Source organism: Acinonyx jubatus, chromosome A2 (assembly GCF_027475565.1).
Source record: "Acinonyx jubatus isolate Ajub_Pintada_27869175 chromosome A2, VMU_Ajub_asm_v1.0, whole genome shotgun sequence".
Classification (NCBI taxonomy): Eukaryota; Metazoa; Chordata; class Mammalia; order Carnivora; family Felidae; genus Acinonyx; species Acinonyx jubatus.
The window spans coordinates 57,924,263-57,947,393 of NC_069383.1; positions in this window are offsets into that span (position 1 = coordinate 57,924,263).

Genomic DNA, 23,131 nt, shown 5'->3' on the forward strand with positions numbered 1-23,131 from the left:
TGTGCTGACAGCTTAGAGCCTAGATCCTTCTTTGGATTCTGTCACTCTCTGCCCCTCCCCACTCATGCTCTCTCTTTCTCTCTCTCAAAAATAAATAAACATTAAAAAATTAAGAAAAGAAAAGAAATGCCATGCTTAGTTTGGGACACCAGGGTGGCACGTGAGTGAGTGTCAGAGTCTTGATTTCAGCTCAGGTCGTGATCCCAGGGTCTTGGGATTGAGCCCCATGTTCTCTCTCTCTCTCTCTCTCTCTCTCTCTCTCTCCCCCTCCCCCTCCCTCCCTCCTTCCCTCCCTCTGCCCTGCTCGCACATACACATTCTCTCTCTCTCTCTCAAAAAAATGCCATGCTTCCTTTATTTGTTTAAATCAAATGTAACCTATATTCCTATTCTGTAAGGTAGTGGGAACTTCACTCTGTCCTTTGGTGTCTACTTTGACTCCAGAATCATATGAAGATCCCAGTTAACTTCATTGTCTAGAGCCTTTAAAGAAGGTGCCATGTCTTCTTGAGTATACAGTATTCACTACTGATATTTTAATTAACTTGTCCTATTTGGTTCCTTGAAGATAAGTAACTTGACTGCCTTCTGGCAAAGCATGGACATGTACTTTGACAGGACAAGAAGCCTTACTAAGCTATACTGCAGAGACCAGAAAAGCTGTTGCCCCCTTTCTAATATTGAGATGAAAGCATCAAAATCTTACACTTCATTCTAACATGCAAGAGCTTCAATTCCAAGCCTTCCCTTACATCCCCTCTACTTTTCAGACTATCTGGCATAATTCTCCTGAATAAATTAAGGTCTCCATAAGTAAATATCCAAATCCCATGTGGATGAGGTAGGGTGGCAGGTGTGATATTGGTTTGGGGATACCAGGCAATGCTGCAGTGAGCCCTGCAACACAAAATTTCTGAGGGAAGGAAAGGGAAGGGAAGGGAAGGGAAGGGAAGGGAAGGAAAGGGAAGCCTTGAGCGACATCTTAAAATAAGAAAAAACTCCCTTAGGAGTGAGAACTAAGTAAATTTTCCTGACAATGAATCTGTCATTATTGTAAATGTCAGATTTGTTGCATACTCACAGGATTCAAAAACTAGATGCGACTGAGGAACACAGACTAGGAGGGAAGAGGAGCATACCGAGTTCCTATTCTATACCAGGTATTGGCCCATCCAAGTAGTTTGGATTTCATTGAATCCTCACAATAGGTACATGAAGCACCTTTAGTCCCATTTTAAGAGAGGAAAGCAGAGAAGTTTAAGTAATAATCTTGCTGTGACAGACATCATTTTTTTTTTTCTAATTCATCACACCCATCTCTTTCTCTCATCCGGAAGAGCTGAAGTCACTTTCTCAGGCTTCCTTATGGCAGTGGTGGTCCCAGGACACAGTATTTGGTACAAGACAAGTAGGAGAGTGATGGGAACTTCTGGAGGAGATTTTGATCACATTTTTCTTTTTTCTTCCTATCTTGAGAATGCCTGCTTGTCTTCAGGCAACTCACATGCCTGTGATGCTCAGGAGCTTATCCCAAAGTCCCTAACACCTTTCTGGTGATGTTAATTGGCTCATGTCACCTCATGTCTGGGGTGGCCTTTACTCTACCTCCCACCCCCACTGTGTCTCAGTCCTGCTCAGACTTATGGGCTCAACTCAATTATTACTCCTTTCCTTGGATACTTTTCTGGTCCTCCTGAATACAGTGATTATTCCATCTCCTATATTTCCCCAACATGTTTTCTGTACTTCCTTTATGGTTCTTATCACAATCATTCTCTGAAGTTCTTTGTCTCCATGTTTACTCATCTCTGTCATGTAAGGCCTTCTAGGCAGGCCCTAGGTGTATATTATGTGCTCCAGAAAGTCCTAGAATACTGCTTGGAATATAGTAGCATTCAAATAATGTTATTTGAGTGATTAAAAGAGAATCTAAGGCCAGATTTGATTTTGGCCTTAGTCCTTAGGCCTTAGTCTACCACTCAGGAGAGACCAAAAGAATCTGAGGACGTAAGACAATTTATTATCTTTACTTATGTCACTATTTGTTGGGTATTGTGTGACGTAGATCTAAAAGCAATCCACTTCTTTTCTGATATTCTTCCTGAGGTCACAGAAATGAAGGGCAGAGCTATCTGACTCTAAAATCTAGTAAGGCATACAAAGAATACATTAAGCACCTAAACCTTCAGCTAGTACTGAACTACCTAGAAGTTAGCAGAGAATATCCCCCTTTTGAAAAAGACTGGAGAATGAATTAAGAAGGTATTCAGATATTAAAGAAGAGATAAAGCCTCCAGGACAGCGCCAAACCTGAGCAAAGCATGAAAGTAATGGAAAGTTGGAAGATGTGGCTTTTTCTTGCTTCACCAGGAAAATAGTTTCAGTTTATTGGATTTATGGGGGCAGGGTTGTGTGGACATCTGAGAACTGGCTGTGATGACCACCATTTTCAACAAAAATTCACGGAGCTTGGGTGCTTTGTTTGTGACATAGATAGAAGTGGGAAATGTCAATGTGGTCCATGAGTACCGCAGCTGCCCCTGACATAGGAGGGTTGGGGAACACTGCCAGCTCACACCTGCAAAGCACAGAGAAACCCTGCTGATTTATAGCTCATTGGAGAGTAGTTAGAGACCCGTGGCTCCAAGTACAGTAGTTCTCTCCACCTAAATTCACTTTATCAAAGTGAATAAAAGGTAAACTGTAAAATGTACTCAGCCTCATTTGGGCAGGCAGTGAATAATCGTTTGTGTGGTGAAAGGCAGGCAGAGTCCTTGAGAAAGTCAAGCAAGGCTATAACCTTGAGTGCTCTGGACTGAAATGTATCCCCATGAAATTCATACGTTGAGTCCTATCTCAATGCCCTCCATGTGACTGTGTTGGAGATAAAGCCTTTAAAGATGTAACTGAGGTCAAATGAGGTCATAAAGGTAGATCCTAATCCAGTCGGATTGGTGACCTTATGAGAAGAAGGAGAGAGAGATCTCTTGATCCATATGCACGCACCAAGGGAAGGCCATTTGAGGACATAGTGAGAAGATGGCTGTCTGCAAGCTAGGAAGACAGCTCTCACTAGAACCCACCAGGCTGGCACCCTGATCTCAGACTTCTAGGGTCCAGAACTGTGGGGAAAAAAATTCTGTTGTATAACCCACCCAGTCTGCAGTATTTCATTAGCTGACTAATACATAGGGTGTTGTCAAAAGAGGACCAACGAAGGGTTTGCATTTTGAAAAATTTTGGGGCAACACCATGGACTGTTGGTATTATGCAGCAGCACTTGTTTCTGACAATGATAATTTTCATTTTTTTTCATTATCTCTTATATTGATTGGTTTGTTTGTTACTCTGAGAGTAACCTGGTTAGGGAAGTTGCCAGAAATAAAAGCAGCCTCAAGGGACTCAGGACATGTTTACAGGCCAAGGTATCTTTGTATTTTTTTCTATCAAAGCAAGCTCAAAAAGAAACTACTAAAAGAACTTTAAAGCCATTTCCCCTCCACAGCCCTTAACTGGAATCCCTGTTTTCAGAGCTCTGCATTTTGACATGAGATAAAATGACTTCCAAGTCTTGCTTTAGGGCACATCTGATACTCCCAGAGGTGTCAAAGTTCTGATAAACAGAGGTCTTGAACAACTGGCATCGAATATTACTATAATACCATTATATATGTCATATCTTCTTTAGGTTGGCTCATCTTTCGATATTATACATATTTTTGAAAATCTGTGAATTAATGGACCTGGTGGCCTAGTTATATTTTTTCCTTATATGTTAAAATAAATATTTAACTACTGAAATAAAAATATAGTTAATCCTTGTCACCTAAACTTATTCTACATTCTATCAGAGATACCTGGGGAAATACTATAAAAGTTCTGGGGTGTTTTAGTTGGAAACCCATAGGCATATAGCTGCTATTTACAGAAAGAAATTTCTGGTTCATGGTGATGTCACCATAAGAAACACACAACAAATTTATTTGACTATGCTTAAAAAATGCATTAAAAAATTCTCAACAAGATACTAACAAAAGAAATCCAACAAAGTGATTAAATAATTAAAATAATTATTCAGCACAATCAAGTGGGATGTATTCCTGGGCTGCAGGGGTGGTTCAATATCCACAAATCAATCAACATAATACACCACATTAGTAAAAGAAAGGATGAGAACTATATGTTCCTTTGAATAGATGCAGAAGAAGGATTTGACAAAATATAGCATTCTTTCTTAATACAAACCCTCAAGAAAGTAGCACTAGAAGGAACATACCTCAACATCATCAAGGTCATAAATAAAAGACTTACAACTAATATCATCCTTAATGGGGGAAAACCGACACCTTTTCCCCTAAGGTCAGGAACATGACAGAGATGTCCACTCTCACCACTGTTGTTCAACATAGTACTGGAAGTTTTAGCCTCAGCAATCTACCAACAAAAAGAAATAAAACACATCCAAATTGGCAAGGAAGAAGTCAAACTTTCCCTCTTTGTAGACAACATGATACTCTGTGTAGAAAACCCATAAGACTCCCCCCAAACATTGCTAGAACTGATACATGAATTCAGCAAACTGGAAGGATGTAAAATCAATGTACAGAAATCTGTTGCATTTCTATACACCAATAATGAAGCAGCAGAAAGAGATGTGAAGGAATCAATCCCATTTACAGTTGCACCAGCAAAACAAAACAAAACAAAATAAAACAAAACATAAGATATCTAGGAATAAACTGAACCAAAGAGTTAAAAGACCTCTATGCTGAAAACTATAGAATGGTTGTGAAAGAAATTGAAGAAGACAGAAATGGAGAAACATTTCATGCTTATGAATTGGAAGAACAAATAGTGTTGAAATGTCTGTACTACCCAAAGCAATCTACACATTCAGTGCAATCCCTATCAAAATAACACAAGTGTTTTTCATAGAACTACAGCAAACAATTCTAAAATTTGTATGCAACTAGAAAAGACCCTGAAGGGCCATAGTAATGTTGAAAAGAAAACCAGAGCTGGAGGCATCAGAATTCCAGACTTCAAGCTGCATTACAAAGCTGTAATTATCAAGACAGTATGGTGCTGGCACAAAAACAGACACATAGATCAATAGAACACAACAGAGAACCTAGAAATAGACCCATAAATTCGCCAACTAATCTTTGACAAAGCAGGAAAGAATATCCAAAGGAAAAAAGACAGTCTCTTTTAACAAATGGTGTTGGCAAAACTGGACAGTGACATGTAGAAGAATGAACCTGGACCACTTTCTTACACCACACACAAAAATAAATTTAAAATGGATGAAAGACCTAAATGTAAGACAGAAAACCATTAAAATCCTAGAGGAGAACACAGGCAGCAACCTCTTTGACCTTGGCTACAGCAACTTCTTACTAGACATGTCTCCAGAGGCAAGGAAAACAAAAGCAAAAATGAACTATTGGGACCTCATCAAGATAAAAAGCTTCTGCACAGCGAAGGAAACAATCAATAAAACTAAAAGGCAGCTGACAGAAAGGGACAAGATGTTTGCAAATGACATATCAAATAAAGGGTTAGTATCCAAAAATCTATAAAGAACTTATCAAACACCCAAAACCCAAATAATCCGGTGAAGACATGGGCAGAGGACGTGAGTAGACCTTTTCCAAAGACGACATCTAGATGGCTAACAGACACATGAAAAGATGCCCAAAATCACTCATCATCAAGGAAATGCAAAACCACAGTAAGATGCCACCTCACACCTGTAAGAATGGCTAAAATTAACAAATCAGGAAACAACAGAGTTTAGTGAGGATGCGGAGAAAGGGGAACACTTTTGCATTGTTGGTGGGAATGCAAAGTGGTGTAGCCACTCTGGAACACAGTTTGGAGTTTCCTCAAAAAGTTAAAAATAGAACTATCATAGGACCCAGCAATTATGCTACTAGTTATTTATCCAAAGGATACAAAAATGCTAATTTGAAGGGGCACCTTCAATGTTTATAGCACTGCTATCAACAATAGGCAGTTATTGTTGTCTAATAAATACTAGTTATTTATCCAAAGGATACAAAAATGCTAATTTGAAGGGGCACCCCAATGTTTATAGCACTGTTATCAACAATAGGCAAATTATAGAAAGAGCCTAAATGTCCATTGACTGATCAATGGGTAAAGAAGATGTGGTATATGGATCCTTATATATATAAGAAGGTGTGTGTGTACATGCACACACAGATGCACACACACACACGAATATTACTCAGCAATAAAAAAAGGATGAAATCTTGCTATTTGCAACAACATGGATGGAACCAGAGTGTTTTATGCTAGGTGAAATAAGTCAGTCAGAGAAAAACAAATATAGAGTTTCACTCACATGTGAAATTTAAGAAACAAAACAGATGAACATAGGGGAAGGGAAAGAAAAATAACCAGAGAGAGAGGCAAACCATAAGAGACTGTTAAATATAGAGAACTAACTGAGCGTTGCTGGAAGAGAGGTGGGTGGGGGAATGGGCTAAGTGGGTGATGGGTACTAAGGAGGGTACTTGCTGGGATGAGCACTGGGTGTCATATGTAAGTAATGGATCATTAAATTCTACTCCTGAAACCAGTGCTACACGATATGTTAGCTAACTTGAATTTAAATTAAAACATACATTAAATGTGTGATTTACTTTAAAATACAATGAGGTTTTAACTACTGATATGTTGTTTTTTTATGTTATCATGCCATAATTAAATGCCTTTTTTTGTGTGTGTATGTGTGTGCATGAGAGAGAGAGAGAGAGAGAGAGAGAGAGAGAGAGAGAGAGAGAAATTGCAGTCTAAGTTTTGTTTGCTTGTATGGATTACTTATAGATCTTTTTGCATTAATGTTTTTCATCTAAAAGGAGACATGGTGCATTCAATGACTTCTTAACTGTCCCAAGGGAATTCTCAGTTGAACTTTTGATTTAATCTTATATTTTGATTACTTCTGAAAACTATCTAGTTTGCAACTAGCTCCAAGTCCTTTCCCCATACAATGCCTCCTTCCCATACCACTGCCCAGGTAGTATTCCTTTGTATCTCAATTCCCTGCCTTAAAATTTTCAGTCACTCCCTTACCCTGGTATTGGAAGCCTTTCCAGTACTTTCCTATATAATTTATCTTCAGGCATCTTCACCCCAGTAATACTGAGCTGTTTATTTTTCTTGTACACTTGATGCTTTTTTTCTTGTTTGATTCATGTTTACACTTTGAAACAGCCTTTGCCTCATCCACTGTGTCCCATTTCAACCCATTCTTTAAAGGTACAGCCTAGCTATCACATCTTTTTTTGAAAACTTCTCATATGTCTTGAGCTGAAAACATTGTTCCATCTCCCAAATTCTGTCTCACTTTGTACCCCCTTTATGGCTTTCATCACAGGCTTGCATTGTGGTTACTTTTGTAACTACATGTGTGAATATGGTTGTCTTCTCTGATGTCATAGCAAGCCTTTTGGGAAAGGCCTACATGTATGTTAATTTCCTCTGCAAAATCCCAGCACAGTGTGCAACATACAGGAACATTCAGAAAACATTTTCTTTAATTAATAAGTGAATACCTGAGCATCCAAAGCCTGTGTGTGTGGGGGGCAGGGGGAGAGTCTTAGTTAGAAGAGTACCCAAAGTTTAGGATCCACCAGATATAGATGGAATACCTTTGAAATACAAATAAATTAAATTAACTTTGTGTGAGCAAGCTAGTCCTTATGGTGGCCTTTGAGGCTTAGAAAATTTCCACCACAGAAATGGTAGAAAGACTATAGCAATTCTAGGCTCCGTGAACACTTTCAGAGTATGTCAGACTTGCGTAGAGCTATGGTCTTTAAAGTATGGTCCCTGGATCAGCATCAGGGTCTCTTGGACCTTGTTAGAAATGCAAATACTTGGGCCCCATCCCAGTCCTACAACATTAGAAACTTCAGGAGTTGAAGCCCAGCAATCTATGTTTGAACCAGCCCTTCAGATACTTTGATGAGCATCCAAGGATGAGAAACACTTACTTAAAGAAAGTTCTAGCAGGGCTTCTATTCAGTCTTGGCACTTCTCAGCTCAGCTCAGCTAAAAAAAAAACAAAACCAAAAACACCCAAAAAGAACTTTTATAATTATAGAATGATGGAATGTAAATTTTATAAGTGGTCATACTCTAATGCTCAATCTTCCTAAATGAATCAACAGAGAAGCTAGGATTCTACCTTTGGTGCCCCACCCTTGTTTGGTTCATTGTGAGACATGGCTGCTCACAGTAGCTTGACAAGTGAACACGGATACACACACCTGAGCAAAGTATGCTGATGCTGCGAAGTTGATGTGAAAAGTAGCAGGGGTTATCAGCTTCCTATGTGAAAGGAATGTTCTTGGCTCTGAGCTGCCTGGATATCCCTGCCCAAAGCCCAATATGCATTTTCCATTTCTTTAATGTTGGCAGTATTCCCTTTTTTTTTTCTTCAGTGCCCATGTCTCCTCCTCCATGTGAGTCAGATTCTGATTTGTCAAAGCCAATTATGGTGGTTCTATTCCCTCAACAGTGACTCATAGAGGATTAGGCAGGTGAACCAGTACTGACTAATAAATTGTGAAGGCAAATCTGCTGATGGGTTTCTGTGAAGGTTTTCTTCGTATTTAGTAACGGATGCACAGGGGGAAACCTAGGCTTTAGGATTTTGTTGTGTGACAATGCAGTATTAGGGGCTGAGAAAACTTTCCTGGTACCACACAGATGCCTTAACCAACACAATGGGGATAGCAGAGGAGAGAAAGTGAAGGGAACCCAGCCTCTCACAGTATTGCTGAGTCACTGAATCTCCTACTCATAGAGCTCCCCACGTCAAGATTTTTGATAGGAGAAATTGATCTATTTCTGCTTGAAATTTATTAAATATTAAATATTACTGTTCTTCCTCTCCCCTTCCTTTCTCTTGAAAAATAAAAAGAAGGATTGATGTAATGACACCTCTAAATTACTTCTGGTTCCAACAGTCAATGATTCTTTGCTCAAAACATTGTGTGTGGAGTTTTAACGTGAGGCAAGATTTGGAAGGAGTGGGATGTGGAGAGGGTGCATATCATCTCAGTTAGGGTCAAGTTTATTTCTAAGGTCTAGGAGATAGCATCAGGTTGAGGCTATGAGGTCAGGAGCATGAATTCCTAGGAGCAGAATCAATGTCCTAAGTCCTAGAGCACAGCAAAGTCAGGATTCCACAGAACAGGCCAGATATTGAAGATAATAGACAGGACTTGGGTATAGGACATGTCAGAAAAATTCTCACACATGATTTGCTTGCCTGCAGGGGGAGCAAATGCTATGTGTTTCACTTAGTCCCTCTAAAGGTACTAGGTGAGAGTGATATATGAGCATTCAGTTCTATAGGGCCAACAGTCTCCATGGGGGGCCTTACCAGGATGGGGAATCCTTTGGTTGTCCTGACTCAGTTGAATTCCCTTACACGTCTACTCAGGAAATTCCTGGCCCTGGCCTGCTGTTTCAGTCTCTGTGACTCCATGCAGCCCCTTTTCTTTCACTTCCAACTGTCTTTGTACTGATGATTTTCTAAGTCCACATGTTTCAGTTCTTGGTCTTCACTTCGTAGTAGTACAATATCTAACCCTTTCAGATGTCCTGACCTTTGAAAGACAAATTTAAATCAGCCTTGAAAAAACTGGAAAGAGGTTGACATTGGTTTTAGCATTTTTGGGTCAACATTGCCACCTAGTGGTGAAATTATCCTGAAGCCTGTGTGTGACTAGAAAGTATTTCCATTGTGCTGGGACATTTGATTTCAAGATCTTCAAATTGTACTATTTTGAGCAAGAGGGGATGGTGATTATGGTTCAATTTGAACGTATCATTTTGAACCTGAGAAGATGGAGACCTGGGGAAAATCATTTAGACCCAGTGAACTGATTATTGGTCTAATAGCCTATGGTTCCTGATTCACAGAAATCCTTAATTTTTTGTTCTTAAGGTTTTGGTTGCTCCCTCAGTTTTGATTCCTTAATTTTAAAGAAATCCTTACCAAATTTAGCCACTTCTTAGTGTAATCATAAAGCAGAATAAAGCAAAGCCAAAGCAAATAACAACAAAAATCAATTTCAAATGAACCAAGACTCTATTACTTTTTTCCTCTTGGACATTTTTTTTTTCGCTCTTCCCCTCAAGTGTTTCTCAAAGATTTTTGTCAGTTTATAAGTAAGACTTCAATACATTCTTTGCCATCTGCCAATATTTAGAGTTTGGGGCAGGTCTGGGGTAGGGTCTGAGACTCTGAATTGTCACTAAGCTTTCCAAAGATGCCCGTCCTGCTGGTAGAGGAACACACTTTCTATGGTAAGTCTTTATAGAATGATGACTACATTCTCGACAACCCACAATCTCTCTTTGGAATGGATCAGAGACTGTGTTCCGTTTGGGTGACTCTGAGGAAAACCTCCCTTTGCCTGAAGCAGCATCTCTCAGCTGAAGTGGCTGATTCCCTGTTTGGCTGATGTGGAGGTCGTGCAGAAGGTGAAACTGCTGCTGCTTGTACTACTTATGGCAAGGTCAGGAGTTTTCCCTTACTCTGCAATGGCCGTTGGCCTTCTCTGGGGAGTCTGTGATAACAGAGTCTGGCAGATGTCCTTGTCGCCATGCCTCTAGGCCAGACAGTTGCATTAAAGTTCTAAATTTGGTTGCACATTGGTGTCACCTGGGGAGCTCAGACACCTAATGATATTTGGGTCCTGTTGCTGGGTAAGTTTTAACAGCTCTCCACGTGGTCCTAATGTGCAGCAAGGCTGAGAGCCGCTGTGAACCAAAAGGCAAGTAACAGGCCAAAAGGACAGTACCTTTCCCTTCTCTTCTTTCTCCTGGTCACCGGCTCAGTCTTAACCACAATCTTGGGGAAGGCCTCTGCTGGACAGAAGGTTCAGCTTTCAGCTGCTCTGGTGCTGCCCCATTTCCTCACTCCCTATCTGCACCCCTCATGGGTGGGTCTGTGTGCTTTAGAGCAAGTTTGGTTTTTCCCCAGTGTCCCTCGGGCTTGGTGAACTTTGTATTACATTTTAATATCCCACCCATCTGTGTCCTGCAGGTCAGCTGAGGTCATGTGATAGCCTGCTGCATCCTGAGGAAAGAGTTTTGGCTTTTACAAGGGCAAGTGTTGGATTGGTCTGATCCTCTGGGAGTTATGAATCAGATGCTCTGAATGCGGTCCTTGTGAGGCTTATGGAGTCAGGAAAGTTATCCAGGTTTTTTTCTCCAGAATTTTTCACATGGGATCCTGGGAGCACCGACCTGGAACTAAAATGGCTCTTGACTTTGAAAATAGATTGATTAGGATTAATTGTTTTAGGCTGCTGCTACCACCTGTGGGAGTGCGTGTTACCATTTATGGATGGATATGTATTTGTGAAATGCGGTCATAAATAGCCTGGAAACTTTAATGAGAAGAAGTAGAACAAATTTCATAGTAAAGAAATTGTTAGTTCTGTGGAATTATGGTTAAAGATCAACAGAAAAATGCCTTGCTTCTCCAATCTTGTCTTTTTAATAAGATTACAGAGAGAGGGAGAGAGAAAAAGAGATTATAGAAACAGAACATTTTCTGTCCTTGCCCTCTTGGTCTTCTGTATTTTTTTTAAATGCTTATTTTTTTATTTTGAGAGAGAGCGAGAATCTCAAGCACGTGCTCCAAGGTCAGTGCAGAGTCCTGACGTGGGGCTCGATCCCATGAACTGTGATATCATGACCTGAGCAGAAATCAAGAGTTGGACACTCAACCGACTGAGTCACCCAAGCGCCCCTCTTCTGGATTTTTGACCCTGTTAATCAGACTTCTTGAAACTGTTTCCTCTCTGATTTGTATGGTGTCACTGCCTCCTGGTTCTCTTTGAACTGTTCTAGATGCTCTTCCCTCTCCTACTCTTCTTCCTCAAATGCAGCTGGTCCCAGGAATCCATCCTTGGCTTTCTTTTCTCCCACATCTCTTCCCTTGAGGGACACCACTCATGACCTGCTCATCCCAGCTGTGCTGGTGACTCTAGTACCACTGCGTAAAGTCCGGGTTTTCCTTCTGAGCATCAGATTCCGACTTTCTTTTCTTACTGAACTACTCAGTAAGTCCTGCAGTAGGTCCTACAGAAAACTGAAATTCGACACGTCCCGACTGAACTTGTCATCCAGTTTGTGCCGAAAGTGCCAGATATACCAGTCTCTGGAGATTCAGCAGTGAACAAGACAGATACGGTTCCTCGCTTCGTGAAACTTGCATTCGTGTGGTGGAAGCCGATTAAAAAACATAGTGAAATGTCAGGAAGGTATGAATGTGTTGAAGAAGAATAAAGCAAGGTGAGGAGACAGGGGGATCATGGTGTTCACCTTTTAGGTGAAGTCAGGGAAGATTTTTCTGAAGACGTGGCTTGGAGCCCAGACTTGTGCAAGGTAAGTGAGACAGTCATTGGTTCGAGAGTGTTCTAGGCAGAGGATTTTCTCCAGATTTGTTCCTGTTTCCCATCCGCTTAGTTGCTTAAGCTAGAAAGTTGGCTGTCCTTATGTATCCCTTTCCTACCCCTACTACCCCTCACTTCATAAGACTTACCATTTTTGTGACATAAGCATGGAATTGCAAAGAGAACTACCAGTTGGGTGTAACCAGAATTGCTGCAGGGACCTGACACAGAAAGATTCAATGTCCATTCATAACCTCTGAAGTCCAAGAACTGCAAGAGGTTTTTGATAGATCATATGTAAAATCAAACCCCCCATTTTGGGTTGTGATTGTCTGTGGCCTCCTGTAAAACCTCATTAGTGTTCCCTTTGTCTAGTGTAAGTACCTCTCAGCATAATGTGTATTTGGTGGCCACTATTTAAATAGTTGTAGTGTCCCTGAGTGAGACACCAAAACCATATTTGGAAGGTCAGGTAGAGAGCTGAGGGGTCTGGGATTCTGACTATGGACTATGGAGTCAGAATGTTCATGTTGTCATTTCAGCTGAGTTATATATCCTATTTAGCCTCAGTTATTGGCTCTCTACAACTGCAATGGCATTCTAATTAATCTTTCAGGAGAGCTGTTGGAGGGTTTATCTAACATTTCACTTTGTAATTATACTTTTTTTTTTTTAGCATTGCTTTAGTTTTTTTTTTTTTACATGCATCTCCTTTATTTTCAACAAAAAAAAAATGAATGTTTCACATGTTCACTTATTGAGTGCTACTAATGGCCAATTTTGGGTGATGCAAAGAACAAGACAGGATTCCTCCCCTCTGAGTGAAGGCAGCGAGAGGCAGTAAAGCCAGAACCTCTGAGTTAGGCGTGAGCTAGAGCCTGTTGGTTTTCCACTCAGAAGCCACCCCTTCCATCTCTCTGGCTAACAGGTCCTTGATGTAAAACAAACAAACAAACAAACAAACAAAACAGAAAGAAAGAAAAAAAAGCAAAAAAAAAAAAAAAGAAAATTAGGGTATGAGGCAGCGACATCTTCAGAGAAGGTGGGCTCCATTCAAAAGATGAATCATTATTGGTTTAAGCTAATCATGTAATCCCATTCCTGTCTGCCATGATGGGTTGGAATGGCCATGTTACTGCATTATGGCCAATGAGACGAGTGCTAGAATCTTCAGGGGACCACCTGGAAAGGGTTCCCTCAGCCATCAAAAATGAGGGACAACGGCGTAGAATGTGTCTCTTTATCTTCCTGCCTCTGAGTGTGGTTAGGCTGGAGCATCAATATCGGGCATGATCAGGTGGACAGATAGAAATGGGATACATTCCTGATGACACTGTGGAAAACCAGCCATACCACTGAATTTTTCCAGGATTCTTGTTCTCTGAGGTAATGATAATAATCTCCCAATTGTTTGAGGCACTATTAGTCATTAATTATAGGCACCAGAAAAATATTAATTTTTAGGTATTTCAATAGAATCAGGTACAAATCCTTAAAGAAGCACAGAGTTCAGGGAGGTAATTTGGCCAAAGGAAATCAAGGAGGGTTTCCTAGATTAGGTAGACTTTAAGTTGCCTTTTAAAGAATAAGTGGAAATCCACCAGGTGGAAAACACAGGGAGAGGCATCTGGGTGAAGGAGGGGTACGTAGACATTTTAAACCAATTCATAGTTTTGAGGTATCCAGAGTATTTTATAGATTCTTAGTAGAATAATTCATGGCATTTGTGGATTTAGCATTCATTTACATGTGATCTTTAAAGGTTTTTAATTAAGCATATACTCTGAAACATACAGTAACCTGTAATTTGTCCAAGACTTGAATCAAAACGTTGGTGGCTTTCTGTCTTGGAATGAAAATGAGTCATGTGGGCATTGAGCCAGTCTGGCTGACTGAAGAGCACACACTGCAGCCTCCCATTTTTTTTTTTGCTGGTAACTTAGTAACTTTCATAAAACATTTGAAATTTGCTCTCTTTGTCAGTCCTGTTTGAGAAGCAGATGCCAGGGATTAAGCATGCTAGGATTTATATTAGGGAGCTGCGTTGGGAGAGACATGGGGAGGGAACCAGGTGAGGTCAGGAGGCTGGGATGCAATTGGAATACAGAGAAAAGGAGAGGGAGAGGAGGTGGAGAAACCGTGCAGTCAAAGGAAGGTTCTGAAAAGCCATGGGGTAAGATCTACCACCAGTCACCATTAGAGAAGTTCCCTGTCTCCCAGGAGCGGGCCTGCCTCAGCATCTTTGCCCCACTCAAAGCAGCCCATGGGAAACATGACCTTGGCACATATGGGACAATGGATTTCAGAGCACAGCTGCTGGATCCATTATCTATTTCAGTTAGAGGTTGGCTGGGGTTTTCCTAAAACGGTGTCTCAAAAAGAAAACTATAAGACTGGTAATGGAAGTAAAAAAAGACAAAATACTGGTGTATTTTATAGGCAAAGTTGTTAACCCTTTTTTTGAGGGGTCATGGAACCCTTTCAGAACGTGATTTCAGATACTGACTCTATCCCCAGAAAAATTCCTGTATAGAAAAGGGCCCCTGGTGTAGTATGACTCCTTCATCTTAGATTGCTAAATTCCCAGCTTTTCTATGGTCGTGTTCTAATAACTGTACTGTGGGCCTTCTACAACTCTCCATTCACTGACATTTGGACCCCTGCGACCAATTGCTGGTTCTACTTCTGGGATAGACTCATGGCTTCAGCAGCTGCAAATAGACTTTCTCTTGAAAGATACCTCAGCTAAGAATATCTGTGTCTTGCCTTTCAGGGCCCATTGGGTACCTCTCCCAGTCTTTAGATCTCTCTGAATCCTTTCTGAGTATTAATTTCTAGAATACCCAAAGGATGGGATTGCTTTTATGTTTATATCTTGACCATTGCCTTGTCCACTTGGTAAGTTAGGACTTCTTCTCACTTTCTTACTCAATATGAGTCCTTGTGTAAAATTTGGGTTTGTGAACCTAGACTGTGTTCTAGATTTCATTCTTAACACTTAAGTGTATATACCCTCTTTTATGCTCCTTCCAACCTCTGTGCTCACATAATCATAAAGATGAAATGTATAATACACATACTCTCACACATTGTAGTAAAAACACATAGGTAGTTGATTCTCCTTGTTAGGATAGTTATATTCAATCAAGTCACCATGAGCATTGAATTACTGAATATAGGACCATTGAGCTAGGGGAAATATGTATATATACACATACCTAGCTCACATAGATTATAATTATAATTTTAAATTATGTAAACAACTCATCCCAGGAGATTTTATTTTCTTTATTGTACAAAAGAGAAAATAAGGTTTAGAAGTGGTAAGTGTCTTGCCTGAGGCCATCCCACTAACAGGTACTAGAGTTGGGATTCACACCCCATCCAACTGTCTCAGAGCCTGACCTTCTTGCACTGCCCTGTCCCCTACCACCTCCGCCCTTGGCCCATCCCTTCATATGAGAGCTGAAACAGAAGGCAGAGTGTCAGCTGGGAAGGGGCTTGTTGGGTCCACCAAAATTTGCACCACCCACTGGACTACTGCAAGTGACCAGTAAAGCACGTGTGTATTGATGTTGGTGTTGCAAATGAATTTGAGCCAGTAGGCAAATCTACAAATAGGGAATTCATGAATAGTGAAGATCAACTGTGCAAGGTTAAATTTTTTTTTTAATGTGCCAAAGGGCATAAAGGGAGAAATATGTCTCCTTTTCTCTTCTATTCTCACACACCCTAGTTCTCCTAGTTCCCTGCTCCCCTGTCCTAAGGGAGCTGCTGTTATCAACCTATTTACCCTTTCAGAGGTATTCTTCTAAGGGCATCTTGAAAGGGGATCTGAATCTGAAGAGATAAGGCATCAAAACACAAACCAACATAGGCAAACAACTTAATGCAAACTCTATGCCTCAGTTCCTCAGCTCTAAAATGGAGGTTATTGCCTTGTCCTTCTGCCAGCCGAGAGGGTGAAGCAGTTTCACGCACCTGAAGTGCTTGTCATGGTAAAGGGCACGTGGGAAATGCATGAGCTTCACCTATAAGCACTCTAGCCTTCTAACTGTACACGGTGGTTTTGACCTTCCCTGTTCCACTGCCTGTAACTAACCAACATGTTCCCAGCTTGGAGGACAATTTCACAATGAAGGATCTGGCTGGAGAAAGGGAGCAGTTAACTAAATGTGGCCATAATATGCATATGAAACCACCAGCCCTTGTAGTTACAGGATTTATGGAAAGAATCATTAATTTTTCTTTCTTTTCTTTTTTTTTTTTTTTTTTTTTTTTTTAAGGACTGGTATAAATCAGTGTTTAACTTCAGCTACAGCCAAACCCAGAAAGAGGGGACAGGAAGATACAGGCTCAAGAAGACTAGGGGACATTTCCTCATTCAAATGAATTGGAAAGTGTTACTTCACCCAGTATAAGCTTCCAGTGATGTGTGGGTGTTCTTTTTCTTCTTTCTAGTGGAAATCTGTCCTTCTTAAGTAGAGAATCCATTTCCTCCCAAGAAAACTAAGCACTCTGGCTTTCTGAATGAATTTCAGGCATTGATCCTGCTTGAAATGATCTATGTGAAACTGACACCCTTGGGAGAATCAAACAGCTTTTTTTTTCCCTGTAGAAATTAAAATTATTTTTCAATTATACATATATTTTCACTTACTAGATGTGCCACTGTGGCAGAGCATTTAGGTAGGATTTAACATACGAACTACCATTTACTTGAAAAAAAGATAGGGCTTTATCTGAATCAAATATTTCATGCAGTCAATCAAACAACATATAAATAAACATAAAAATGAAATAGAAGACCATGTCATGGGGAAATGAGTCTGGGTTTGAATTGTTTATCTGGTTTATGTTCTGGGCAAAGCTGTCTGAAGCTTGGTTGTTTCTGTCAGATCTTTGAATACTGGTATTTTCCTACTTTGTGTATCTTTGAGATTTAATTCCTCTTGACTTCAAAGGGAAAAATGGTAGCATGATATGGATCAAGATTTTGTCTTGAGGGTTTCAGAGGCTTGTCTGCCTTTTTAAAGAAGATAAAAGCCCTTTTGTTTCCTCATTTGTTCAAGAGTAGCTACCATGCTAAGTGAGAACTCAGATTTCTCACAGTTTTATGTGTTTTTTTTTTTAATTTTTTTTCAACATTTATTTATTTTTGGGACAGAGAGACACAGAGCATGAACGGGGGAGGGGCAGAGAGAGAGGGAGACACAGAATCGGAAACAGGCTCCAGGCTCTGAGCCATCAGCCCAGAACCTGACTCGGGGCTCGAACTCACGGACCGCGAGATCGTGACCTGGCTGAAGTCGGACGCTTAACCGACTGCGCCACCCAGGCACCCCTCACAGTTTTATGTTTTAAAGTAGGGACAGAATGTCTAAAGTATGCTTGTGCTTTTTTCTGTATCCTTTAACACTTGGGTTGAAATCAAGAGAGGTAAAACTTATTCTGGTCATTAAACCAGTAATTACTCTCTTCCATTTTTGAAGTCTCAGCTCAGGGCTGATGTTTAGGAAGGTGGGAACCTTTTACTACTTTGCTCCTCAGAATTCCTGACCACGGATGTTACTGTGGGGATCCTTATTGCCCGCCCCCAGTGCTGGATCAAGGTGGGGAACAGCTAATCATTAGATGCTGCCAACTTCATGTCTTCTGTCCTAATCAGCCTCACTACAGCGAATTCTTTCTTGGTAGTCTGTAAACTCTACCATAAACATTGCTAAATGCTTTCTGTTTGCAGAACTCAATGAGAGGAAGGGGATATTCCCACTTGTTCATTTAGCTCTATTTATAACTTAGAAAATTAATAGATAAAATGTTTGTTTCTCCACTTCCCAATAAACTTTTTCATTACTATGTGCTCCTCATTATATTGTTTCCCCCTCTCGGTGTGTCAATGGCTCTTAATAGGGAAAAGAGTTCCCTAGCTGTGCTAAATGATGATTTCTTCTAATGGTATAGGGCTAAGCTGGCAGAACACAAGGAGAAGAAGTATGGTTCTTGTCCTTGGGATGCTTACTGTTTGGCTAATGAGAACACACGTGGAATTATTTGCAGTGATATGGAAGTGATATACGTGGTTGTGGTTTAGATAAGTGGTTCTCAACCTGTTTTTCTGCCACAACACACATATGTAAATTTTAGTTCACAGATGTGATGCACACCCATGGGTGTAATCATGGTCAAACACAATTCTTTAGGACGTAGGGAGAACCCCACCCCTTACTTTCCTGTTTAAGAAAACATCAGAATGCACGTGGATCAGCATGCTAATGTTCAAAGAATATCCTTAAATTTATTTATTTAAGGATGCCAATTTGTTAAATACTTTGTGACTTTGTCATGAGTAATGAATTACTTGCAACACACTTTAGGACTGTCTGCCTACACAGAAGTTATAAGTTGAAAGGTGCTGATTTATGTAATAATTGCTACTTGGTTTCATAATACTGCCCCTAGGCTGGGCCTAGCAAATACATGTACAAATATAAAGTTCTCAAAGAGCCTGTGAGTACCCTTGTCTCAGGCAGAGGGCAGCCCACAAACCTGGCCAGATTTTCTCGTGATTAACACTCTTGAGGCTCTAGAGAAACACTGCTCTACATCCCTTTATCCTGTATCCTTGATATCCGCTGTCTGGATGCCATGAAACTTAACAGCTGGTATTCCTGCTGATAGCAGAGAATGACACTACTTCAGGGCTCTGAAAGAATCTTGGTGAAACAAGTGCTTAGCTATGCCAGATCCATTCATTCAGGAACAAAGTATCACTTCTCAGTAGCACCTGAACAGTAGCCTGGCCAAGTGACTTTGTCCATTTAAATAATAAGAAGCGACATATGTCACTTCCCGGTGGAAGCTTTGAGAGCCATTCCATCTGCCACCATTGTTTTTCTTATTTGCCACAACAGCCGCACTTGCTTTCCAGGTTAAGGACTGTCCTGGAATGAGGATGTGGAGATCAACTGAAATGTGTCTGCAACTGATGTTAACGTGAGCAAGACATGAACCTTTGTTATGAATCACAAAGATCATGGGGTCATTTTTTTGGTTTGTTTTTATATATATATACTGTTGCAATGAGACTCCATTAGAACATTATAATTAAAAATACATTGAAAACTTAAAAAAATGTACAAATGTAAGGAATAGCTTCTCTAGAAGGGAAACAGTTTTTAGCATAAGGCAGATCCTAGACCCACAATCCACCTGTGCTCCTGACTCACTTTGAGATCTTGCACTGTGTTACTTAAATCCTCTGAGCCGGTTTCCAAATATGTAAAAAGTGGGCGTGAAAGCTAACTGTGCAAGTTTGTTGGGTAGTTACTAGTTTGAAAAGCATCTATCTCAGCGCTCAGCATATGGCAGGAACTCAGTATATGGCAGCTGCTATCACTGTAAGAACTTGGGTTGTTCTTCTCTATCTGTTGTATATTCATGGTATATAATCAACATTACTCAACATTGTAAGCATTTACATATTTAAAGTGTATGGCAGCTGTTGCTTACCTGACTGTTTTGCCTTCCTCAACTCAGCTCCTTTAGGAAAGGACCAATTCATCTTCCCATCCTTGGCCCCAGCATATAAAAGGTGTTAAATAAACATTAGTTGGATTTTTAAAGGATTTGAAGCTTAATTGTGGCTATTCTAAAATAATAAAAGCTAAGAACTTTGAGGCTTTTAAAAAATTTGTATTTCTCAAGGTATGGTTTGAGGCCCACCTGTGTCAAAGGTTTGGGAGATGGCAGGAGGTGGGGGTCGTGGGGCAAACTGCTTGTTAAAGTGCAGACTCCACACCCTTGGAGTCAGAACTCTGGGGGCTTGGTGCTCAGGGAACCTGGATTTTTGATGGGAACTTCACTTGACTCCTATAAATATTGAATGTTTGCCCCTTGCTGTTCCAAATGATAGAAAGCTCATATGCAAATGACTACCCTACATAGGTGTGAAAAATAACTAGAGAGCTTGCACAAATGTGGATTCAGTGACCTCCAATCAGACTTGCAGATTCAGTGGGTCTGTGGTGGAGGTCAGGAATTGGCATTTTTAAGAAACATCCCTGTAGCCCTTTTACCCCTATCCCAGGTAAATAGATACAGATGCCTGAACTTCAAGCTTTGGAAAATAGTAAATAGTAAACTAGCTTCTCTTTTAAAACTGTTATTTTTCCCCGTATTGTTTGGGGATTCCTTGTCGATTCTGTGTCTTTGTATTTAACTGAAAAGTGTTTGGGAAACATTTAGGATTGTATGTGGCTGGATTTTACCTAAACTAGGTTGTGATAGGTGGGGAAACATAAATAGTACAAGGTTCTCCTGAGGTTTGTGGTTTTTAGGGAAGCGTCTTCCAGGTGCTTAGAGTTGACTCCACAACTGTCCTGCCTTGTTCCTAAATAGGCTCAGAGGTATTTAAGAATTAATAAATATGTCCTTACTTGAGACGGATCAGTAATGCACCTGCCCCAGCAGTTTGCTCAAGTGACATAAATCACAGCGACCATGCCCTTTGGTGCTCCCCTAGTCTCAACTGCCCTGTGGCTCCTTTAAGCTACCAGGCTCCAAAGGAGGTAGTTAGGGGGTTGTGATAGCAATGGGGTTTTTAATTCAGGGGTTGGCGAAGGGTAGCAATGAAGTTCTAGAAGAGACCGAATATTCATCCTTCTTGCGAGGACATCTCCCATGTCAAGGATGGGGACCACTGGTGGCAAGACTCCATGTGAGCTGAAGTTACAAAACCCTGGCACACATTACAAGCTGGTTTTAAGATATTAGAGTAGGTGACCTAAGAAGATTAAATACCACTGCTGATCTTTTTTGAATGATGCATCCGGTGTGACCACACTGGTCACAGGCCCCTGAAGCCTGCCCTGAATCTAGGGGTGAATACTTTTTAGTCATCTCCCTTAGACACAACCGGAACTTTGAGTTTCTAAGTTCTTTTTCTTCCATGTGTGATACACCTTTATTTACACTGAGCTTCTTTTTTATTTTTAAGCTTTTATTTTTAATTCCAGTATAGTTAACATACAGTGCTATATTAGTTTCAGATGTACAATATAGTGATTCAACAAATCTATACATTATTCTGGGTTCATCACGATATGTGTTCTCTTTAATTGCTATCACCTGTTTCATCCATCCCCCACCACTCTGGTAACCATCAGTTCTCTACACTTAAGAATCTGTTTCTTGGTCTGTCTCTCTTTTCTTTTCCTTTGCTTGTTAGTTTTGTTTCTTAAATTCCTCACGAGTGAAATCATGATACTAATTTTCTCTGACTGACTTGTTTTGCTTAGCATTATACTCTTTAGTTCCATCCATGTTGTTGCTAATGGCAAGATTTCATTCCTTTTAATGGCTGAATAATACACCATTGTATTTATATACCAAATCTTTATCCATTCATTTATTGATGGAGACTTGGGCTGCTTCCATAATTTGACTGTTGCAAATAATGTTGCAATAAACACAGGGGTACATGTATCCCTTTGAATTAGTGGTTTTGTATTTTTTGAGTAAATACCCAGTAGTGTGATTATGGATCATAGGGTAGTTTTATTTTTAACTTTCTGAGGAACCTGCATACTGTTTTCTACAGTGGCTGCACCACTTTGTATTATCACCAACAGTACAAGAAGGTTCCTTTTTCTCACATCCTTGCCAACACTTGTTATTTCTTGTGTTGTTGAATTCAACCATTCTGATAGGTGTGAGATAACACCTCATTGTGGTTTTGATTTGCATTTCCCTGATAATGGATGATGTTGAGAATCTTTTCATGTGCCTGTTGGCCATCTGGATGTCTTCTTTAAAAAAATGTCTATTCATGTCTTCTGCCCATTTTTAATTTGGATTATGAGCTTTTTGGCTGTTGAATTGTGTAAGTTCTTTATATATTTTGGATACTAAATATATCAGATAGATGTCACTTGCAAATATCTTCTCTCATTCCATTGGTTGCCTTTTAGTTCTGTTGATTATTTCCTTCACTGTGCAGAAGCTTTTAATTTTGATGCAGTCCCAATACTTTATTTTTGCTTTTATTTCACTTGCCTCAGGACATATATCTAGAAAGAAGTTGGTATGGCTGATGTAAAAGAAGTTATTGGGGCACCTGGGTGGCTCAGTCGGTTGAGTGTCCAACTTCGGCTCAGGTCATGATCTCTCTGTTTGTGGGTTTGAGCCCTGCATTAGGCTCTGTGCTGACAGCTCAGAGCCTGGAGCCTGCTTCGGATTGTGTCTCCCTCTCTCTCTGCCTCTCCCCTGCTAATGGTCTGTCTCTCTCTGTCTCTCAATAATAAATAAGTGTTAAAAATTTTTTGAAAAGAAATTATTGTCTGTGTTCTCTTGTAGGGTTTCATGTCTTTGGTTACATTTATTCCTTATATTTTTGTGCAATTGTAAATGGAATTTTTTCTTAAATATCTCTTTCTGTTGCTTCATTATTGGTGTATAGATATGCAACAGCTTTCTGTACATTGATTTTGTATCCTGTGACCTTACTGAACTTATCAATTCTAGAAGTTTTTTGCTGGAGTCTTGAGGGTTTTCTATGTATAGTATTGTGTCATCTGCAAATAGTGAAAGTTTATTCTTCCTTCCCAATTTGGATGCCTTTTATTTCTTTTTGTTGTCTGAATTCACTGGCTCAGACTTCCAGTACTAGGTTGAATAAA